Source organism: Camellia sinensis, chromosome 6 (genome assembly GCF_055761805.1).
Source record: "Camellia sinensis isolate YWXY chromosome 6, ASM5576180v1, whole genome shotgun sequence".
NCBI classification, from domain to species: Eukaryota; Viridiplantae; Streptophyta; class Magnoliopsida; order Ericales; family Theaceae; genus Camellia; species Camellia sinensis.
In genome coordinates this window covers 130,837,092-130,860,785 of record NC_138966.1, presented here as the reverse complement: position 1 = coordinate 130,860,785, position 23,694 = coordinate 130,837,092, and positions in this window count along the sequence as shown.

Below are 23,694 nucleotides of genomic sequence, written 5' to 3'. Positions count from 1 at the left end.
TTCCTAAAAGAAATGAAGGATTTGGAAAGGTCAGACTCTAGCCCATTTCTTGGGGCAGTTCAAGACCGATTACTAACCAATTTCAACAGTGCAGTTAGACATATGAGACACCTAGCCCATTACTTGGGAATGGAGCGCAAGCAAAGAAAAGTCACTTAACGAGCTAACAGCGCACTTAAGATATACCACTTATTGAAATAAAGAGCCCCCTGGGGGAGACTTCCTTCGATAAAGGGCAGGGAAAGCTAACTCACTTATTGAGCTACCAGTACGGGTCAGGCTTTCTGTCTACTTATTCCCATGAACAAAGAAACTCCATAGGGAAAGGCCTAACTCTATTCCTGACTAAAGGAAGGAAAGCTAGCTAGGCAGACTAGAAAGAAAGAGCGGATACGTTCAACAGAGAGATCGGGTGCCCTTGACCCTCATTTGTGTATCATACTAGTGCACTATTGGGCTTAATATCTATTCTCTTAGTTTCATAGACGCCCTTCCTACTAGTAGGATAGGAATGACAAAAACAAAGAACCTAGCAAGTAAGATAAGGATAGAAAGGTTGGCACTTAGAACTTAGATCATCTCATTCCAGACGTGCGGATAGAATGGAGGGACGAATTTATACTTATAGTTATAGATAGAGCTAGGTTTTCAATCCAGCTATCCCTTTTGCCTGGAAAAGTTCTGTTAGGTTCTTAGTAAAAACTCCTCAGAGGGGGTAGGAGAACTGATTATTTTCCTGTATTTGTTCAACAAAGATACCACTCAAAAATGAAATGGCTTTCACGCGTTGAGCTCATCCAGCAACTATCAAGTGCTAGTGTGGATGATCCCCCACCTTTATATTCGGCTTTTTTTCGAACCACGCGTAAGACTAGCTACCTATACGGCGCTTTCTTTCATATATTAATGAAGGCTTCTAGACCGCATGGCTTCAGGCTCAAGAGACCTTTTTATTCTTGTACGTATACTGGATAGGAGGCTCATTGTCACACACAACAAACTAGCACCTCTTAGTCCGACCATAAAATAAAGGAAAGCCAAGCGAAAGCCCAAGAGAAGCCTTCTTGTATGTTTAATTCACAATATCATCCCAGCTACTAGGAAAGGGAAGCCCCAGGACCAGTCCTTTAGAATAGAGGGAATCAAATACCTTATCGAGCTACAAGCGCACTTAAGTTAAGGTAGAACTTAGCCCTAGTTAACTTGAAGAAAGAAGCTCACTCAAGGTAGAAAGGTAGGACCGTCTACCAGTCCTTGGCATAGAAAGAAATCTAAAACTTGACTTGATAGCTCGTCTTGTGGTACACCCCCGTATAGTACACAACCAATTATATTAATAAAGAAGTTGTGGACTAAGAGGTTGTTTCTCCTTCTATTGAGTATTGAGAGGTCCCCTGGGGAGAGAGGAATTATTGGAGCCCCTCTTCTTCATGTTTTCGTGCTCGAGGAATAGCAACAAACTACAGGTATCCTACTTATTGAATTGAAAAAACTTGGTTAACCCACTCTTTCAACCTAGGGGGGAATTCCTCAATGTCAGGATAGGAAGCACGGGCACTTTTCTATTAATTCAAAAGAGGAAATCGTCGAATCTTTGCAAAGTGACCCAGGAAAGGTAGATCGGGAAGAAGTTCCTTATCTCTATTCAGGAAAAGTGACTAGTAACTAAGCGCATCTACTACTCTAGTACTTACTAAAGGAAGGAGAAGAGGCAGGCTACTCTCTTATAGCAGGAAAGAGAGGGATACATAGAAGGCGTTCTAATCTAGCCAGGATTGGTATAAACATACAGGGAACAAGAGGATGATAGAAAAAAAATTCGCATCAATAGCAGAATTGTCCGAGGTTAAGAGACAAACTCAGATGGAATTCTTCATTCAAAGAGAATCCCACGGGGAAAAGGTTTTTCTTACTTGAGTTCTAAAGCTCTTTAAGGGAAGGATAGAGAGAGGAGGGTCTAATAGGGGTCCCGGGGAAAACTAAGAGCACTTAGACAATTCACGGGATGAGAGCGAGGCAAAGGGGAAAGAAATAAAAAATGCTTTTGCCAAGGCAGTCCGTTATCTCTAGTTTGACTCAATCACTTACATGACTTCGATTCAATCATGCGGGAAATCTATGGAATCCAGAGTCCCTTACAAATACCATGCTTTAGTGGCAACCATGCACCGCACCACGTGTACCAAAGGAACCTCTAAAGCATACTACTCATAACACACATGCAAGGGATGCCCATAGCTACAGCATCGTCGATGACTTTATATAGTAACATACCGCCATGTCATCGCTTGAGGTCCTTCATTTCTTTCCCAAAAAAAGGCCTTACTGTAAGCATTGGATACCATTAATCCATTGGATCCCAATCTCGATTTCCTAGGTATGCTTGCTCAGTAGAAGGAAGCTACTTGTTCTCTTTCACTAAACCAAACCCACGACATAAATATGTCATGGCATGCAAAAGCCACTATATACATGAGGCAAACCATCGCATGGGAAAACGCGACCCTAGTGACAACCACCCTTGCCTGATCTGTCTAAGGACACTTTAAGCCACTCAACTCCTGCAAGAGTAGGCCAAAAAGTGCTATAAAGTCACCCCCTTATGTTGTAAGTGTAAGGGGCCCTTATTAGAGTAAGGATTTTTTTGGCGGGTCCAACATCAAGAGATGAAGATTTTCTAAGTTGCATACCACGGTGAATCGCAGTAGAGGATAATGCTATGCTAATAAGGCTTCCCACTGAAGAAAAAGTTCTTGAAGTTGTTTGTAGCATGCCTGCTGATAGTGCCCTCCCTATTCTTTAAAGCATAATGGCTTCTCCGGAATCTTCTACACATCTTGTTGGGAAATCACAAAGGAGGATTTTATGCGTGCGGTTAATAGTTTTTTTTAGAGAAGGTACGATTTCGAAAGCCGTAAATTCCTCTTTCATTGCTTTTATTCCCAAAGTGGAAAATCCTTCTAACTTTGGGCAATTCAGACCCATAAGCCTTTGCAATTATCTCTATAAGATTCTGTCTAAAACCAGCAAATGGAGGAATTAACTTAAACCCTGACTCCACAAAATGAAACTTAACTAGCTAGGCCTGGGCTTTAGATCTAATTTCAAACTAAGACACCTAAGGCACCGTTCCGTCATGTTCTAGCAAGAGCGCACTAGAGCAACGGATTGATAGTTTGGTCCCGCTTACTTCAACATTGGCCCCGGAGATGGTGAATAGATAGATGCTTTACTGAGTTCAGCGGTTCTAGGAAGTGGGGAGTTTATTCCTGCTTTTGAGCTTTTCTGGTTCTCTTATCTTCCCTCCATTAGGGAGCACATAGAGGAATATTTGGATGGTTCGTCCCCACCAGATAAGTGTTCATTCGCTCCTTCGAACGGATTCAAAAAAAAAAAGAGAAGACGCCCACCAACTCGTACTTTCTCCCTTCTGAGCCCTCATCGGGTAATGGAAACAAGGACTTGGGTTATGGGAGTTGTTCTGCTATTTATACACTGGGTCTGGTCCCAAGCACTGGATATGAGGATGGCAAAGAGTGAGATGGATCGACACCAGACATTGGATCATTACCATCAGAGGGTCACCTAACCTATGAGAAATGAAGGGACACCTGGTTTTGCTTTCAGGTCTAATATAGAGCATTGCTTCAATAAGTGTTAACAACCCCTCAAATGATGAAGATTCAGACTTTGATGGGGAGGGATTGGAATCATTCATTGGTGTCAGCAAGAAGGACAGGCACTTAGCTTCCCTTTGCACCGAAATGGCTTATTCCGAACCCTTGCTGGGGCTTTCATGACCCGCTAGAGAGGATGTGGTTGGGATTTCATAGCCACTTGGCTCAGAGTAAAGAGAGTGAGGAGCGAAGGGAACAACATCGGCTGGAATGGATAGATATTTGGCCCGGGAATGGGCTTAACTCCCGCCTTTGGTTCCAGTGAGTCTATTGATTCCGGGGCAAAGGCGGATGGGTGGGCATCAATGGAATCGGATCCATGGTTTGATTGATAGCAATCAGAATCACCTTCTTTGGTGTCATCTAGTTACTCCGAGCCAGCATCGTAATCTGAGGTGATGGGACCAGCCAGGGAGGTGGCAAAGAGTGAAATCCTGGTACCGCATCCCTTTCCTTCCCTACCCTCGATTGGGACTCAAATGCTTGTTTGGTTGGCCATCCTTCGGATCCAAGAGAATAAGAATGCTTTGGAAGACTAGGAGACATGGAATGACAAATCCTTACTCTGGGAGCGCAAGTCTAGATCTTATATATGTCTTTATGATCGATGTTAAGAGATACGTAGCTTGAGGGCTTAGATGTCGCTTCGTACCTGGGGTGGCAAACGAGAACAATAATTAGATCATGCGACCAACCATAGCAGGAAAAGAAAGTAGCCTCTCTAAACTTCTTACAGGACGTAGTAACTACCTACCCTAATGAGGATATCTAAAGTCTAGTTTAAATGCGTAAGAGAGCCCTTCAGGAACTATCAAAGAGAAGAAAAAGGTTGATGAAGATAGGTGGCAACTGTTGATCTCTCCTAGGTAGAAGAATACACAAGGCTAGGCCTAGATTAGAAGGCCTCCCTTACTCAACTAAGCAGGAAGTGAGGCTACAGACTAAACCTAAGAGAGAGACTTGCTATCCTGTATGCCCTTAGCTACAGGAACAAGCAGGCTGGGAGAGGGCTAAGTCTTCCTGGCTGTAAATCAATCGAATATTAGCAAGGGAAAACTAGAAGGGAGACTTCTTTAAAGAACTAACAGCGAATTAAGGTAAGTTAAGCCACATACTACTATTAGTAGTTACGCTCGTCCCTCTTGCGAGGTTTTTTATTCCTTAGAGTTCTAACAGCAGTAATAAAAACCTTCCTCCGCACGTCGTCTAGTAGCAAGACTGGCTTAGTTAGCTACCGGCCTCAGGTTTAGACATTCCAGAACCAAACATAGCTACATACAACTATAAGAACAAGAACTGCAAAATCATCGATTCTTCTCTTTCCTAGCTTGCTCTAAACATACAGTAGGAAGAAAGCCCCCATCTAACTAATCTATTCAAATCTGTCCTTGTCTGTTATAACCTTTTGGAACCTGGGGAAGAACTATACAGCAAATAGCTACTAGGGCTAACAACAAGCTGCGAGTCCTTATGCCACTAACAGAACTTTAAGGAGACTTTAGCTACTATTAAGACAGGAAAGAGAGAACTCAAAAGCAACAAAGCTTACAGTCCTCTCGCAGGGCATTAAGGAAAGAAATCTACCATCCTAGAGGTAAGATTGAAGATATCTTCTCTATCTCTACCCTGCTCTTGGCCTAGCTACAGGAACAAGAAGAACGGAGAGAAGGTAGTTCGCTACGCTACGCTTTGCTACGCTACGTATGAGATACCCCCCTGCATTCACTCACTGTGTTGGTCAGGCAGTGAGAGCTAACTGACAACCTAATACAATTCCTTATGCCCTTACCTTCTATTAACGGAGAGGGATAGAGAGAAGGAGGTATAACGCATTACATAGTGATAGAAAGATATAAGAAAGAACATGACAATCTAACAAGAGAAGACAAGAAGACAAAAGAAGATTGTCTGCTAACTAGGGAAAAGACAAGAATTGCTTGGAACTATGGGAAGATTATAATTCCCTTAATAAAGGCCTAGGAAGAAAAAAGCTAGACAAGAGGATAGAAGTAACGAAAGGCAGCTGTAAGCTGCTGATTTCATGTTTTAGGATAATTGTTTACCCCTGTTGTGGTCTAAAAGAAATTGATCGTAGACCACCCTATCACTCTCGTCTTAAATCCTTCTTATTGGCATAAAGGAATACGCTTCTAAGGATATCTTTCACAAGAGTCCCCTTCCCTTGCTTATCTCTATCTCTACTACGCAACAAAGGGAAGATGCGAACCATATGAACTAATGAGCAAACCAGGGGTGGCTATAAACACCCCATTTTTTAGGGTCCTTTAAGACTTGGATATTCTTGCAGGTACATCCGTTGACGAGATTGATTTCTCGCCCAGTGCTCGAAGTCATCAACGGAACGCCGCAAGTTTGAGCTTTCCAAACCCTGCATCCATTTTGTCTCATCTTTGGACCATGCCTAGGTCTTTTCAGCCTGAAGTTTTTGATGGCCTGCCGGCCATCCTTGCAGGATACCGGCCACCACTTCTCCTTTGTCAGATATCAATGAAGCCTTACCATCCATCACTGATGGCCAGTCGGCCGGCCACCAGTGTTTCTTACAGATATTTTGTGATATTTTGTGCCAGCCGTTTGCACAGATTCATGCATCTTCCAACACGTGTATGGATAGATGTTTGTGAGGAAATTTTGTGTTTTTCTATATATAGGACCCCTCTCTCTCATGTGTAGGGGTTAGAAAAATTTGAGACATAAAAATTTTCTCTCTCTAGATTTATCTCTCTCTTGCAAATTTGTGTGTGTTTGCTTAGTTTCTCTACACTTTAGCCTACATCTCCTAAACCAAATCCTCTCACCTTTGAGTTGTGGTTACTTGGGGCTTTTTTGGAGCTCTTAAAGGTGGTTTTGGCTTGAACTTGTGCCTAAAAGCGTTCTTTGCTTCAAGAGGTAGAATACTAGTCTTGTTAGCTTGCTTTTAATACTTGTTTTTCTATCTTCTTTCAATTGTCTTGAGGCTGGTTTTGAACTGTAAAAGCTCTGTTTTTATAGCTTAAAAGTGTTGGTTTGAGGCCATTTTTGGTTAAAGGGTAGCTCACCCTTCTTGCTTCTTTGCTTGTAAAGGTTTTTGTGCCTTAATTCATCACTTTAAAACCAAATTTTTTTGGGCCTTTTAACCACTGAATTTTAGAGATTTTTCAGTGGTAAAAAACTCATTTTGAAGTCTAAAATTGGAGGGGTTAGCCTCTCCTCCTTGTGTCTTGTTTGCATGCCTAATTGACTCCATGTATTAGCTTATTATTTTAGCTTTTTGTGGCTTAAGTCCAGCATGTTTTAGACTATATTCAAGGCTGTTTTGCCTCTGTTTTTAGTTATTTGTCTCATTTGAGCCTTGCATGGCATGGTTGTAGTATTAATTTCTTCACTAGCTTAGTGTTTTAGGGCCCGTTTGTTTTAGGTTATGTAAATAGAAGGGGATTAGGATGGTGGAAGTGTTATTTAGTGTTGTGTTTGTTTGTAGAGTTAGGGAGGGGATTAGGATGGTGGAGGTGACATAGATAGAGGTTGGGGAGGGGATTGAGATGGAGGTTTGGGAGATGGTATTAGAAAAATAGTGAGGGGATTAGAAATTTTTTTATTTTTTATATATTGGAAATTTTTTTATAAATATTAATGTTTAATTTTTTATATTTTTTTATTTGTTTTATTATTTTATATAAAAATAATTTAACAATTCCTATACTAACAACTATTATCAAAACAAACACAATTTTACTTAATTCCCTCACTATCAATCCCCTCACTATTAATCCCCTCCATTCTACCTCTGAAAACAAACGGGGCCTTAAGGCTTTAACTATCATTGGTTTGAGTTGGTTGCATGTTTTAGTGTTTTTAGTACTCATTTTCAGCACCTAATCATATCTACAACCTTCCCCCTTTCTTGGTTTTATTTTTGTTTTGAAAGTGGTTTAAACCATTTGCTTGTTTAAAGCATGAAATTGAGATGTTTGTGCTTAATGGTTTAATCCCTTTTGGGGTTCATTACCAACGGCATGAGGTCTCTTTCATACCTAAAACAACCTTTGGTTTGAGCTTTCTTTCCATTTAGAGGACACTCACTAATGGACTAAGTGATTAAGGAATAACTTGGTAATTAAAATGTGTAAACAAAATTGACAAGTAAAAGAGGCAAGATAAGCATTCTTTGTGTCGCATTGCATGTGTTCAAGCTGGACATTAGTTTGAACACAAGGAAAGTAGAACATTTTATACTCAAAAGTGTTGAAATGTGTCATTTTCCTTAGTCTCCATTGCCCTTGATCATGCATGATAGGGTGGTGGTCTTTCAAGTCTTATTTGTGCATTTATCGAAATTGTACAACTTGGATCTTTGGCCATCATGCAATGAAATTGCTTGATTGGTGGTTTTGGATCCAAGTGTGTCACTCCTTTGAGATTTTGAGATGATAAGGAGGGATATAGTACAAAAAAAACCCTTGGAAAAACCCCTGTTTTGCTCTGTTTGTGCTCTGTTGCAACATGGCGATCCAATGCATCAGTGGCCGGCAGTACACATTTTTGGCCGGCAGATGGCCGGTAGCAGCCATCCATGGCCGGCAGGCCACTAATGCAAGCCTCAGAGAATATTTGGTAAGGTGGAGCAGAAAGGTTCTGGAAATGTTCAACCCTGCAAACAAAGGCCTTCGAAAACAAAACGGTGGTCTTCCCGAGTGAGAACCGAGCATGTGCATCTTCCACTTCTCGAGGCGGAGCAATGGCAACATAGTTTAATGTCTTAATTACTTAGTTCGTGTGCATTTGTGTTGTAATTTAATTAATTAGTTTACTAGTTAGTTAAAGTGTTGTAATAATTAGTAATTAGCTTAGCTAGTTATTCATTTGGCTTGTAATAATTAGTCTAATTAGCTTAATTAGATTAGTTTAATTAGCGTAGCTAGTTGGTTAGCTTATTCATTCAGACCCTCCTTTGTGAGGGCATCATGTTGTAAAAAGTGTGTGTGTGTGCGTGTGTATATGTTTTCCAACCCCACGTCTTTCTCCCCTTATTTAATCGCTTTTGATGGTTAGATTATGGACATATTTCAATTAGCATATCGCATGCTTGCATCCATTTATTCGTATTGCATGCACTAAGGCTTAGCACATCATTCAAACTGTATTGTCATTTTAATATCTTATTTGAATACATGTTTAATCGCATGTTATTTAAATCGATCCATATGCCATAATAATAGCCGAGCCTATTAATAATTGCATATTGCATGTGTTGCATTAGGCAACTTGTATAGTTAGGAATCATGCATATTTTTTCTAACTTTGTTTTCCTAGCTTGGATTACTAGATGAGTTTTTATGCTTTAGCATACTTGCATGAATGTGAATTTTTTCATGTCTAACATGCTTGCCATGAGGCTATGTGCTTAATTGCTAAACTGCATGAATGCCTGTGAATGAAGGCTTGTTGTTTGAATTAGGACGATTCAATGAATGTGCGCTTTAAGCCCACTTTGTTGAGTGGAAAATCATGTTTTAAGCCCACTATATTGAGTGGAAAATCCGTAATCTATAAGCCCACTTGAGGTGGCAAAATCAAACCATTTTCACAAATGAACATGAGTTGAATTGTTCCAAATTGAGCAAACTAGTCTATACTTGATTGTGCGCATCACATAGTAAAGCTAGTTTAATAATCGGAATAATAACGCATAATGTTTATAAAATATCATATCATGATTAGTAGACGCCGATCTTTGATCGGGCAAGCGAGGATGCTTAATTCATGACCTTCCTCCTTCGTACCTAAGTTCCCGAGCCAAGGCAACTTTGGTGATGACAGACACATGGCCTTTGGCACGAGTCATGGTTTCCTAAATTTTCCCAAAATAAAATATTTAGGTGGCAACTCTGTATCTGGGAAAGCAATCCAATTTTGGCATTATTTGATTTAAAATCGATTTTCCAAAATGATTTGCCGGATTTGGACTCTTTGGTGTTTATCAATTTCACATTGCACTTGTGAGATTAGATTCAGAACCACGGGAGTCCGAACTGTGTGGCCTTCTTTTCAAACCTTTCTGAAAGGCGGAGCGCGAAAAAAAGGTGTGCCATAGTTTCTAGCAACTCTGCTGGGGACTTAGAGAACTTGACTCGAACTCATGATATGTTGTTTTATCTACACTTATGTGTCTCTTTGCATTTGCATTTGCGTCGGTGCGCCTAAGTCACAGTGTTTGCCATTTGCTATTCCTGAGCAGTTTTCCATTAGCTTGCTTGGAAAAGCTTGCCAAAAGGCTGACCGGTTGCGGGCTCTACCACGATGGGAACACAATCCTTGGATCTGGACTACCGCTGTACCATTTGATCCTCCTTTCACTTCTCGGTGTTAGGTGTGAGAGGTATATTAGGTAGTCTTGACGAGGTACCCTTTTTAACCAATCGACCTAGTTGCATATCGGAAACCGTAGAGACTGTTCCAAACTATGACAGGTTGCTTACCCGAATGCAGGATTGTATGAAACCACTTGTTTTGCATATTGAACCCCTAGCTCCTGACAAAATTAGGACATGGTAACCCTACCCCATCATAGGGGTGTTTTGGCTCTCACTTGCTTGATATGTGCTTTTAGAGTAAAACTCTGTAGAAATGTATGTATCAGTTGCAAGTCTGGGTATCAGTTTTGAGGCAGAAATCAGTGTTGAGTACAGTTCTCCAGTTTATGATTACAACTGCGTGTTGTTCGTCTTTGAGCCGAGGTGCTGTGCGGTTTCTGATTTTTGTTTCTTTTTGCTTTATTTTCTTTTTGCAAGGTAGTTTTTCACCATTGCTTTAAACGACTCTGTTAACAGCCAAGCACTCCAGACCCGAGTAAGGCGACTTTACCGATCCGGGGATCTTGTAAGAGGACAGCCAGTGTTTGCTTCACTCCCACCGGTTAACAGACGGAAGAGGATCAGGCATAACTCACCAGTCTAGCAGTCACCTTTTCAGGCCCAGTCGTCTACTTCTACTCCGAAAAAAGAGTATTCACCAGTTATGATAACTCAACATCCCTCAGTCAGCATGGAAGATATGCTTCGTCAGCTCCAGCAAACCATTGAGACCATGCAGCTAGATGCTGCCTATCAAGCCGAGGTCACAGTCTGCCAAGCTAAGATTATAGCCCACCAAGTAGAATTGATAGATAGGTTTCAGCAACAACAACCCCAACCGGCAGTAGCCTCTACATCCCATGCACCCCCAGCAGGAATTCCGACAACCGGGGTCACAATTAATGTCCAGGAAAATGCGGGCATTCAAGCAAATCTGACCCACCTCAGACTTCCAGGGTACCAGTTTACCAAATAGAGGCGCCGTTTGAATTCGAGGTTGACCCTACTGCATTGAAGGTCAACAAGCTAGAAAAACTCTTCAAACGGGCGCAGGGCGTGAATTCAATCCCTGATATTGAGGATGGCTATATTAACTCAGCAGTGACTTTTCCAGACAGATTTAAGATGCCACACATAGACCGGTTTGATGGTTTTGGGGATCCTATGGTCCATATACGGTTATTTTCAGATATCCTACGACCAATGTGCCTTTCCAGACTACAGAAACTATCACTTTTTGGCCGAACCCTGTCAGGTATAGCAGCCATTTGGTATGCCAAGCTTGAAGACACTGTGAAAAGGAATTGAGATGAAATGGTCGAGGCCTTTGTAGTGCAGTACTCCTACAATACTCAGATCGAGGTCACTATCTGTAATCTTGAAGTGACCCGCCTAGAACCAAATGAGGGTTTCTCAGGCTTTGTGACTCAATGGAGGGCTAAGGCTTCTATGATGACTACCCGGCCATCCAAAAAAGATCAGATCAGATAAGAATGATCATCCGCAACCTGCAGGGAAGAATGCTGCGGGAAATGATTGTCTTGCCCTTGTTCACATTTGCAGATCTCCATGAGATAGGAGTTCACATTGAGGATGCAATAAGACAAGGATTGATAAATGATGAGAAGGAGCAGCCTAAGAGGGCTTTCACATGCAATTCCAATGTAACTACTAGCGGTAGCATAGCTGCACGGCCTTTAGATATAGGTATGGTCACCACCACATCCAAGACTGCCAACCCCTTTGCCGGTACATCCAATACAGCCTCACAAACCTTAAGCCATCAAGTCCAGGGCTAGAGGGTCTTCACCCCACTTTACATGTCCTTATCCAAAGCCCTAGGGGTCCTAATCAAAAAGAGGCATCTGAAGTTATTAGAACAATGCTCTCTCCCTAATCCTCTCCCACCAAAACACAACCCAGCCAAATATTGTGCTTTTCACCAATAGCATGGTCATGACACCGACCAGTGCTACAAACTGCGTCATGAGATACAAGATCTCATTGAACAATAAGGTGATAACACCTCCTCAAAAACCCAATGTCACTACATATCCTCTCCCATCACATAACCAAGTCCCTCCACCCTGGCAAATAAACCTCATCCACACACTGGTCGTCCCTTACAACCCTAATATATATATATATATATATATAACCCCTTCCCACCTATCTAAGCCGGCGTTGTTCATCCCTGAGAGCACAGGCTTGTACATGATGAACATGTCCACATTCCAACCCGAGCCTGTAGTGGTGACAGTGGAAAATAAGGGCTTGGTGGGAAATATCAGTCCGTTACCCACAGGCTTTGAGGACTTATCTGAAAGAAAATATGACCCGAGCTGCTATGTTGTGTCAATCAATCAGGCTAAGCCGGAAGTGGTGACCCCGACTGGGATGGAGATCAGTGTAGTCTGAGAAGATGGCCCAAGTCAAGGATTAGATGATCTAGCCGACCTAGAGAAGGACATGGACAATTTGTAGTTCTTTGATGAGCAAGATCATGGGGACGTGCATATTGATTGGTTTGATTTGAACGAGTCGACCAACAATTCAAGGTGGCTAAGTGATAAACCCAATATAGATGAGGGAACTGGATCAAAGTTGGAGGAATAGAAAGCAGGGACCATTGCAATGGCCAGAATGGTCAATGGAAAAGGTAAACTACCAGAAAGCACTGGTGAAGAACAAGTGGCTCAGGAACTGGGCATTGTTAGTACTGTACATACAGAACAAGAAGCCGCGCTGGAGCGGTTTGGGCAAGAAATTAATGAAAACAATCAGAAAGCTGGAACAGCTCAACACCCTGCAGGGAATGTTAGTGATGATGGAATGTTCTGAACAGAGCCGGATGAGTGCCTGTCGGTTGCCGAAGGAATCTGGTGGGATGATGACGACCTACACCTGGCCCATACCGATGAGGATTATGGCAAAGGCCTTCCTAACAATACCTGGCATGTGGAAGAAGTCGACCATATGACAAGAAGTGGCCAATATTTCAAACCACCGCATCTAGACCAACCCGAGGCATCCGGAAAGGACAAAGAGGTAGAGAGACAGAAGGAAAAGTAGTTAGAGGAAGAGGCTATGCTGAAACAGTTGAAGAAGATTCAAGCTGACATATCTATCTGGGGTCTGCTTATGGCTTTGTGAGTGCACAGACAAGCTGTACTGTCAATGATGATAAAGCGAAGTTGTCCATCAACACTACCCCGGAACAACTGGTGGGATTAGTCTTCCCGGGAGGCGCTGCACCAACGTTGACCTTTTCAGATAAAGAATTGCCGTCGGAAGGTTCTGCACACAACAAGCCGCTATACATATCAGTGGAGTGCCAAGAAAAGTGGATACCAGTGGAATTGGTCGACACCGGGTCAATAATCAACGTCTGTCCTTGTCGTTCGGCTTATGCTATTGGTCTGAAATTGGCCAATTTTGTGCCTACGGCCCAGGTGATCCAAGTGTATGACAATACAAGCAGAGAGGTGATGGGGACAGTACAGATTAGGGTTCAAGTGGGTCCGGCTCAACAGGATATTTAGTTTCATGTCCTCGATGTGCCGGCCACTTTCAATCTCTTACTTGGGCGACCCTGGCTACACCAAGTAAGAGTTGTCTTTTCCACCCTCCACCAAATGCTGAAGTACCCCCATGCAAAATAGATAGCTATAGTCTTCGAGAATTCATCTATACATCCTCCGCCAGAGATCACTACGCTTGTGTTGGAGATTGTACACGGCAAAAAGGATGTTTTCATTTCGAGGTTTACCTTGGCTGAGGCCCGGATAGTGCAGAGTATCGTGGCTGTAGATGAGGGATTCTATGTCAGTGCCCAATCTGTGTACTTCATGAACAAGTTGCAGCACATGTCAGGAATAGGATTAGGCAGAAGTGGCCAGAAAGGTGTCGCTGCGTTGGCTAATGTGCCACATAACCCACATGTCTTTGGTCTGGGCTACACATCCACAAAAGAGGACTGGGTGAGGAAAAGGAAAGAAATGGCCAGAAAGGCCAGAGCTAAGCAGACTGGAAAGCACTACAAGCTTGTGCATCGACCTTTCCGGGGAACCCTGAATGGCTATTTTGTTCGGGAGGGAGAAGACTTTTCATTCTATGGTTTCCCTGAACCTTGGTTCAACTCTGAGAAGTAACGGGTTCCTGGCATTTAGATTTTCTTTGACTTGCAGCTTCAAAGAGTGACACAGAGGAATAAACTGAACTAACTGCTGAGGCTACAAAGAGCACAAAAAATGTTTCCAATAGCAGTGAACTTGAAATAGGAGCGGCACTGGCATGTCTCCTTTTGGATCCTTAGATCAACTCGAAGAGCTTGGGGGATGACCTAACCGTTTCCATGATCGGAGACCAACCGGGTGCGAACCCTTCTGACGATATCTTGGATGCATCTGGCGCACCATCCCTCATTTGGCAGCTAGAGGAGGGCTTCCTATCTAGTAGTTCTGAGTCAGGTAGTGAACCAAAATCTGATTCCACAGAGTCTATGGAGTCGTAATCAGATTCCAGTTCCTCTGAGTCGGAGTTCGGTATTCCTGGGGTTGATAACCCGGATGCCGAGGTTTTGTCCAAGTCATTTTTTTCCTTTTCTTTTGAGTCGGTTGTAACCAAGGAATTGGACGAGCTGGACCTTGTGAATGAGAATACCACTGTAGATTTTGAGTACTTCTTTGTGCCACTTGTATATTGCATTGATCATGATTTTCAAAATTTTGATGAAAACGACGAGGAAAGAATTCCTCTGGTTTTGAAACATTTGATTAATCGAGAGGATGAGAGGTTTGTAAATCCCCTCATTGATGAAATCATTTCAATTAACATGGGTGCTAAGAAGGATCCGCGTCTGGTCCAGATCAGGCCCACGTTGTCTTCGGAGGAGCGCGAGCGCTTAGTCGCTTTATTAAAAGATTTCAAAGATGTTTTCGCATGGTCCTACGAAGACATGTCTAGAATTGATCCTGAGATTGTACAGCATCGGATTCCTCTTGACCCCGAGGCCCGACCCATCAAGCAGAAGCTTCGGAGAATACGCCTGAATTGGTCTTTGAAGATTAATGAGGAGGTCACCAAGCAAATAGACGCAGGGTTCTTGCTAGTATCTAAATATCCGACTTGGTTGGCCAACATTGTTCCGGTGCAAAGAAAGATGACAAAATTTAGGTATGTGTGGACTTCAAAGATCTGAACAGAGCTAGTCCGAAGAACGACTTTCCTCTATTGCACATCGATAAATTGGTGGACTTCACCACAAGCCATGCGTTGCTCTCCTTCATGGATGGATTTTCCAGGTATACCAAGATTCTGATGACACCCGAAGACAAAGAGAAAACCGCTTTCACCACGCCATGGGGAGCCTACTACTACAGGGTGAAACCGCTTGGGCTGACGAATGCTGGGGCTACCTATCAATGGGCTGCAACCACAATTCTGCATGACATGATCCATAAAGAGGTTGAGGTGTTTGTGGATGACATGATTTTCAAGTCCAAGGAAAAAGAAGGCCACTACACCGCCTTGAAGAAATTCTTTCAACGGATCAGAGAATGCAGACTAAGGTTGAAACCACAGAAATGCATTTTTGGCGTAACAGCAAGGAAAATGCTGGGGTTCTTGATCACACAGAGGGGCATCGAGGTAGATCCTTCCAAAATCAAGGCCATCCTAGAAATGCCATCACCAAGGACTGAAAAGGAGGTGCAAGGCTTTCTGGGTAAAGTGTAATTCATAAGACGGTTTATTTCAAAATTAACCTTGACTTGTGAACCATTATTTGGTCTCCTGAAGAAACGAAAGAAATTCCAATGGGATGACCGATGTCAATTCGCTTTCGAGCAGATCAAGCAATATCTACAAAACCCGTATGTGTTGTCGCCGCCAGAGCCAGGGAAGCCCTTGATTCTGTATCTGTCAGTAACGGACACAACAATGGAATGCATTCTTGTTTAGGAATCTGAAGATAGGGTGAAGAAAGCCATCTATTATCTGAGCAAGAAAATGCTGGTCTATGAGACCTATTACACCCCGCTGGAGAAGGCTTGCTTAGCCTTGGTATGGGCTACCAGGAAGTTGAGGCACTACTTGTTAGAGTGGTAGAGTAATATCGCCATGCTGTACGAATTGCATGGTTAGCACAATCTGAGTACTATAACCACACAGCCTGTATGAACAAACAAACTTTGCAGAACTATTTCACCTAATCGATCATGGTGAAGTCAGTAATGGATTCAATGGATCATCCACGTCACGTTAGGATTTTGGAAGGACATTTACGAGAGTGAGGTGGAGAAAGACGGGAGTGGATTTTTTTGCTCTAACTGGCTATGAGCATGGGAATTGCGTTTCCAAGCAGAGGGGTGTTGTAGGATTGATGATCGGGAAAGGGTTGATAATGTGTTGGTTTGTTTTAGCAGGTATTTTGATAGAATGAACATATTATAGATATAGAATGTAGAAGAATCTCGCCATGCGTCACGAATTGGATGGCAAGCACAATTCTTACTAGTTCTCCGCTCTACTTTTCTACAGTTGAATACTATCATGCCTATTTAGTGAAAAAATGGCTGGCTCTAGCTACCTTGCGGAGCAAACAAAAGATCCAAAAATCACACTACTTGTATGAACAAACAAACTTTGCACAACCAGCTTACGTAGAAAATATTCCATATTCTACGTCAATAGACTCGTGACATCCATGTACTGAGTCGTCAAATAAGCCACGTAAAAAAAGCCCAAGCTTATACGCATTGGCCCACAGGGTGCCCCAATAGGGCCCAAATGAAAGACCCAAGCCTACATGAACGATCAAAGAAAGTCCTACAAATGAAAACTTAGGCCTATCAAGCCTGCTTTCCTCAATGAAAACCCACAGAAGGGCCAAAGCACAACAAGCCTACCCATCATCAAAGCAAGCCCAAGCCCATGCAAGAATTACCTCATTGTCATGGAAGCCCTTTCTTTACTCCTCAATATAGTTGCAGGTAGTCTTTCATACATTAAGATTTATAGCACCTATTCAGGAGTTGGGGAATCTGCTTGCAAGGAAAATCTTGATTGAAGCTTCTAAGAAGAAATACTCATTTCTCCTGCTTCATCCATTTAGAGGTAACTCCCTCCAGCATCTTCAGTTCCTGGTTCGTTTCGGTAACGAAGGGTTAGTCTTGACTCCATTATTTTTGCTTACTTATGAAATACATTTTTTTCTGTAAGCCAAGCTTTTCTAAGGACTTCCCAATGCACACAAACTCCATGGCCTGGAAATTGATATCTTATTTAGCGTTAGCCACAAAAGAAGGTGATTAAGTCTATTGATATGGAGTGATAGCTAATCAATGGAGCTCATTCTAGTTCCTAAATTGACAGCTGATATCGTGCTGCAGATGCGCACATTTGTCGCAATGATTACGATCAAGAACACCGATGGCACAAGTATAAGTGTGTAGGTTCATCCTAGCTTCATCAAGCCGCATCGACCTCTGGGCTTTACCTAATAAGGGAAGTGCCATGTTATTGGAATCTCACTATTTTCGCTCCTTTATAGTATCCATTCTGCGGAGGGCACAGGCTTAATGAAGGCCCTGAGTTGAGTACGTCCCAAGTAGAAAGAATGGATGAAAAAGACAGCCGTCCTTAGGATGAACTTTTTCAGTCCGGATATTCCATAGAATGTTTGAATGAGGCATCAGCCACAAGAAGGCGGTCATTAATTCACTCAAAGATGCTAGAAAGGCACAAATAGCGCAGGACTAGAAAAAGGGCTAACAACCTTGACTCTTTCTTTCAAGCACTTGGCTTCATACTTCCCACACCCACAAGGGAATCAACATTCGATTTGAAACTATTGGCCAACTTCCGGGGTTACATCTTTTCTGGTTATATCAAGAGAAAGCATCGATAAGGGACGGCATCCCATGTCCACCAGAACATCGATGTAAGGAAGAGGAGAATAATCTTTTAGGCTTACCTTGTGCTTACGTTTCCTTATATTAGAGAAAGGTTTGGAACCCTCGAAAGCAAAGGGCAAGCCGACAGTGGCTGAGGTAAGCATTCCGGTCTCTTGGAATGGTCCTATGGAAAACGGATGCTGTGAGAAAAAAACTTGTTAGACTCTCGGAGAGAAACTACAAAGCAAATGGGGTTGTACGCAAAGGCACAGGGCTATATTTGGGCTATTAAACAGGCTCATGCTTTGGTTAGGCTTGGCTCTCAGCTCGTTCAATTTTGCTCGGGGATGGAGGGCTCAAGTCTTAGGTGCTTGACCTTGCAGGCGTAGTTGGTCTGTCTTTGTTTCCTTGGTCGGTCTCTCTTCTTTGTTCCATCCCTATTTAATACTAAAAAAGAGGGGGCATGCTTGGTTGCCCTAAGTGGGGAATCCTCTCCTCCCTTGACACTCATAGGTTGAGTTTCGGCTCAATTGACGAATTCTTTACTGGGGATAAGATTACGTGATTAAAGAAGACCACCTCTATGGATGCGAGATTGTTGTTAGAATAGAAGCATCGGCCGAGGCCAATATGCTGATTGTTGGGAGTATAGTGCGTATTCATTTGCTAAGGAATTAGTTTATGGAGCGCCAGCTCGTTGCGATCCTGCCGAGGCATCAACAGTCACCGGTGATTCCACGAAAGACAAGATAGGCCAGCCAGGTTTATGCCTCGTTCTTGCTTGCTCATAAAACCTTCCCTCTATTGCTACTGTTCTCTAAGTCAAATTCGAAGTTCTTTGATATCATTTCGAGGTTGAGATTTGGCTTTAGAATGATTTATTGAGAAATATATAAGATAAGTATTTGAGAATGAAACTTCATTTTCCAGTTCTAGACTATTTGCTACTATTGGAATTTCCCATTGTTGTAGTAGTACGCTCTGGCTAGTGTCAAAATGTTTGATTGTGAATGAGCAAGTCATTTTTTGACTATGATTCTCTTATTTCATATGTGGGCTTACTGGGCTAAGCTAATCATTGGATACTCAAAACTTTCAATCTAAGCCACTTTTCGTTAGCGGGAAATCGACATACATTGATATAGGATGTTGAGCTTGCGTATCCCAAGACGATGCCCATCTGTAGCATCCTTTGTTTGACCAACTATATAATCTCAACATATGTGTCACCTGCCATTACTAGATCAACGATTTCAGCTTTCCTTGTGGTTCGCATTAAATATATGTGAATTTATTTGTTGACCCCACAAAAAGAAAGCTTTTCGTGCCCCCTCCGGAAGTTTTCTTTCTCTCGATACACAAAGGGGAGAGCATGCCCTATCTTAAGCAGTATATCAGTCGTTAACGATTTAACCAGGACACATCCAGTTGAAACTATAACCCCAACCTCTTTTAAAGGAGCTCCAAAAAGACTTTACTTCAGAGCGGGAAATCTTCCTACAAGTGAGCACCAACTCAAATGTCTTCAAAAATGGTTATACCTCCACTTGGGAAAATAGGAGTTTCCGGCACCCTCGTGGGAAACATTGGATGTTGTCAACCGGCCTAAAAATGCTCATAAACAGCTCTTCCCCCTTTGATTTAGTTTTCGCTCTCCTCTATCTCTAGTAGACTAAGCCGGATCCTACTTTGCGGGTGCAACAGGTCTAGGTATTCTTTTTTTTTTTCGTCTAAGGGAACATGGTAGCCCAGATCCAGCTAAGACTTGAGATCCAATTCTATCTTATTCTGATCTCGTTATAAGGGAAATAGGTGAGGCGCAGCTAAGACAACATATGGAACCTCCTGCACTAAGTTGTTCCAATCTCTGTACTAAGTAACTAAACTCGACAATGCTGCTATGAGCTAGATTTGCGCGTATAAGGAAGCAAACAGGGCTACCTTTCAACTGGAAATCCTATACCTGAGTGCTATTTGATCAAAGTGAGTTGTAATTGAGCTTGATATAGTTGCTCTCGTATTGAAATGCTTTTAAGTATGTGGGTGACTCATCGTCGTGAGATTGGTTGGTACCCTCCATAAAGAAGGTTGGTAAAGAGGATCACAGGTGCAGAATGTCAAAGGTAAGCTTCAATCTAGTATTGGAGCGAAAGGAAAGTTAAAAAGAAAAGGCTTCAAGGATCTAGTTTCCACTGGTTTTTCCTCTTGCTAGGTGATGAGAGTTTGACCTCTAGGAAGAAGACTTTTTCCCTTAATGTGTTGGTAGTGGCATAAGGTGAGTGCTCTGATCTACGACCGCCCTCCTGTCTATAGGATTAGAGGGGGATATTCTAACCAATAGGATCTGGCTCCTGTCATTTCCACGTGTACTCATCTTGTGGAAAGGAAGGCTGCTCCGCCAAAGTTCTCACTCTCTGCCATCCCAAAATTGGAACCAAAGATTGCCTGTATCCAAGATGACATTTTCAACGAAGACTACAAGAAATACATTCAGCCATGGGAGAGAGTAACCCAAATCCAGATACGACAACATAATATTGATACATCCACAATGAGTCAAGCTCCTACCTAGCCATCGCAGCAGCAAGTGTCTCAGCCCGAGCTGTTCAAGTTTCAATTAGCCTCAGATCAACAAGGACCACCTCCAAAAAGAAAACATTATCAGAAACACAATCCTAAGAGCGAGCAAGTAAATGCGGCCTTATGATCTGGAAGGAATCTAGTTATGATCTGACTTCATTGAAAAAATCTGACACTTCATCAAGGAATTGGTATTTCTCTTTCCATTTCGTTGAGTGTGAATAAGAAGAATTCGTTATTCAAGTCTGGGATCTCTCGGCAAGATGGTGAATTCCTTCTTAATAAGGTGAGGGTGCCGTACCTTCTTCCATGTGTTCTTTTTCCTTGATAATCATAGGACTAAGACCCGAAGGTCTTCCTCCCAAGTTATTCATAACTCACTCTGAGATGGATTGCCTAGAGCATTGAATTGGGACTTTCACCATTCGCCTAGCTTAGATAGCCTACCTTTTATTAAGAGATCTTAGGTTGGGGGCCACCTTTTGAGGTAAAGGAAAAGGTGCTCCATTTCGATCCTTGAAAGCCAAATACCGCTTTTAGCACTTGTTGCAAGTTTGGAACCTACAAAAGGGAATCGAAAGAACTTAATCTGTGAGATAGCCCATTGAATGGCCTGCCTTATACCTTGAGTCCTCAAAACCTGGGTTCTAGGCAACTTTGCTCAACTTACAGTACAAAGAAGGGGCACCCTTCTATTCTACACTAAAAAGAGGCCCACGCCTAGGTAGTTTGTTCTTACTAGCTTAGTTAAGTGCTCGGTAGGAGATAGGATAGAATTCACTCCGTGGATCGGCGCGGTCGGAGACAAAAATGACCTAGCTCAAGACGGACTTCGATCACCACTTTAGCTAGTGAGAACGAGGCCCTAGGGATCTCTCTCAATCTAAGAAATAGGCTAGTACGACTGGACAAGAAAGAGTCACTTGGGGAGTGAGGCTGGAAGCACACGTCAGCCTTTTCTCCCTCTTCTTGAATTGAAGAAAGTCACTCACTAGGCTAAGGTCCTACCTTTCTCTTAGCTCTTATAGCTGGATGTGCCTCATATGCTCTCTGGTATTAGTCTTCTACTACCAACCACTTTCGTTACATAATGAGTTATGTATCCACGGATCTTCCTCAAGCTCAAGACAAGAGAAGAGTCTCAGTCCATCATAAGTTGCGGTCCATTCTGCAATAGAAAGATAAATAACAGTATTGTAGGAGAACGGCCCTCCTAATCAAGAAAGAAGTAGTGCATTTATTCCTCAAGTGAGGTTATCCGAATCTGGCTATCATCTGGTGTTGTATTCAAATATACAATCTTTCCCCCCACGTGAGTTAGTTTGTTTTAAGAGGTCTCTCGAGCCTTTACTTTATAGGTTTTCTAGCTCGCTAAGTGACTTTTCTTCCCTCTCCTGATGTGGTGTCAACCGCTCTTTTTCTACAACCTATTTAGTAATATAACTGGTTCTTTAATTTTATAATGGGTTATGAGCCCAATCCGATCCCGCCATTCTTCCATTCTTTCTTAAGGTAAGGACACCGCTCCGGCAGGTCGAGATAAAGAAAGGGGGTATCACTCTGCAAACAAATATGAAAGGCTCGTACTTTCCTTTTCTATTTCTATTTCTATTGTTCCATCTATATTTACCTCAGAAAGAGTAAACGGTTGAGACTACGCCTTGTAGGACAAAGAAGCCTTTGGGCAATCTATACTTCTATTAAATGGGGCATGAAGGACGAAAAAGCAGCCTACCTTCAAGAGCTCAAAGGGCCAGGGCTCTTGGTCGAAAGCTCTAGAACCAGCTATTCAGGGTTGATTTTGAGACTAAGAGCAAACTCAGTGGAACTTTAATTTAATGGCATTTCGGTCTTTTAAGACTAATCATAGGAATAGCCGTAGTGTCGCATGATTGAACACTACTCTCGCAAGATCAAACTCAGGTCTCAGACAAGACAACGTTAATTCGTAATCTATTATAAAATGGAAGTCAAATTCCGCCTTCACTTCTAGAACTTCTAGAAAGGCTCTTTCTCAGAATCAATCTCGAAGCTAGTGGCAAGAAACCACTTTCTTCTTTGAGATCGAATGAAAAGAGATGTAAGAATGGCTTCTAAAAGTATACTGTTCCTTACTAGCTGAAGTAGAAAGCTAAGAGCAAGAAGTGTCACTCCGTTCCTTACTCTTGTAACTCACTCCTCTTAAAGCTAGAAGAGTGATGCCTTCCTCTATTCCTTGTAATAAATAGGGCAGTCAAGAGGCTATAAGTCAAGAAATGCATCTTACAACCTATCTTCCTATATATGGTTATTTGTTGTCTGCTATTAGTTCTTGATAAAGAAAGACTACTAAGGTGCCCTAACAGTACCTCATTCAATCCTTAGTTAGCTTCTTGAATAACTCCAAGCAAAGGAGTCTAGTTTCCCCCTATTGACGGTCATACTTATTAGGTGTAGGACTTACATGAACTTCCTTAACTAACTTGTAGTTCTCTAAGGAAGTGTACTAAATCAACGTTATCCTTCTGTTACATCTTCCCTGAAGGCTTCTATTAAGCATTTCAACGATGGATCAAACCTTACCACAAGGATTTGATCTATCTTTCATATTAACACCCGGATACTATATTTACTAAACTACTTGAGCCTGCACTGATGTTCATTCATCACAGTGATCTAGGATCAGAAAAGGTTTGGAAGATAGAATGCTTCCTCTACTCGTCATTGATCAAATGAACTGCTATTCCCGAACGTGGACACATGGGTTAGCCATATTCCATTGTCGCCTAAAAGGCCCAAAACAAGAACTAGAACAGGAGTTTAGTGGTTCTATGATAGGGTTTGGTTGGGCAGAGCTCCCGAACATCGACCTACCCCGCACGCTACCGATCAGAGAGTGGATGAAAGATAAGTGAAACTGATGTTAAGAGAAGAAAAACAAATATTCTAATCTTTATGGTATTGCGTGAAACGCGGGCGAGGAATCCTCCTTCTTTTTTGGAAATGTGGGACCCTTGCTCTCAGAAGAATCACAGGACTAGAGTCAAGAACGTGAGTGAAGTGCATAAAATTCAGTGCGGTGACGTAAAGAAAGGGGCAGACGAGACTCCAATCGAGGAATCGGAGGATATCCAAACTCTCGTTTAACGGCTTAATAGAGGCCGATAATAAGAATATATACCAAACAAAGTGGTCACTCTAGTTTATCTA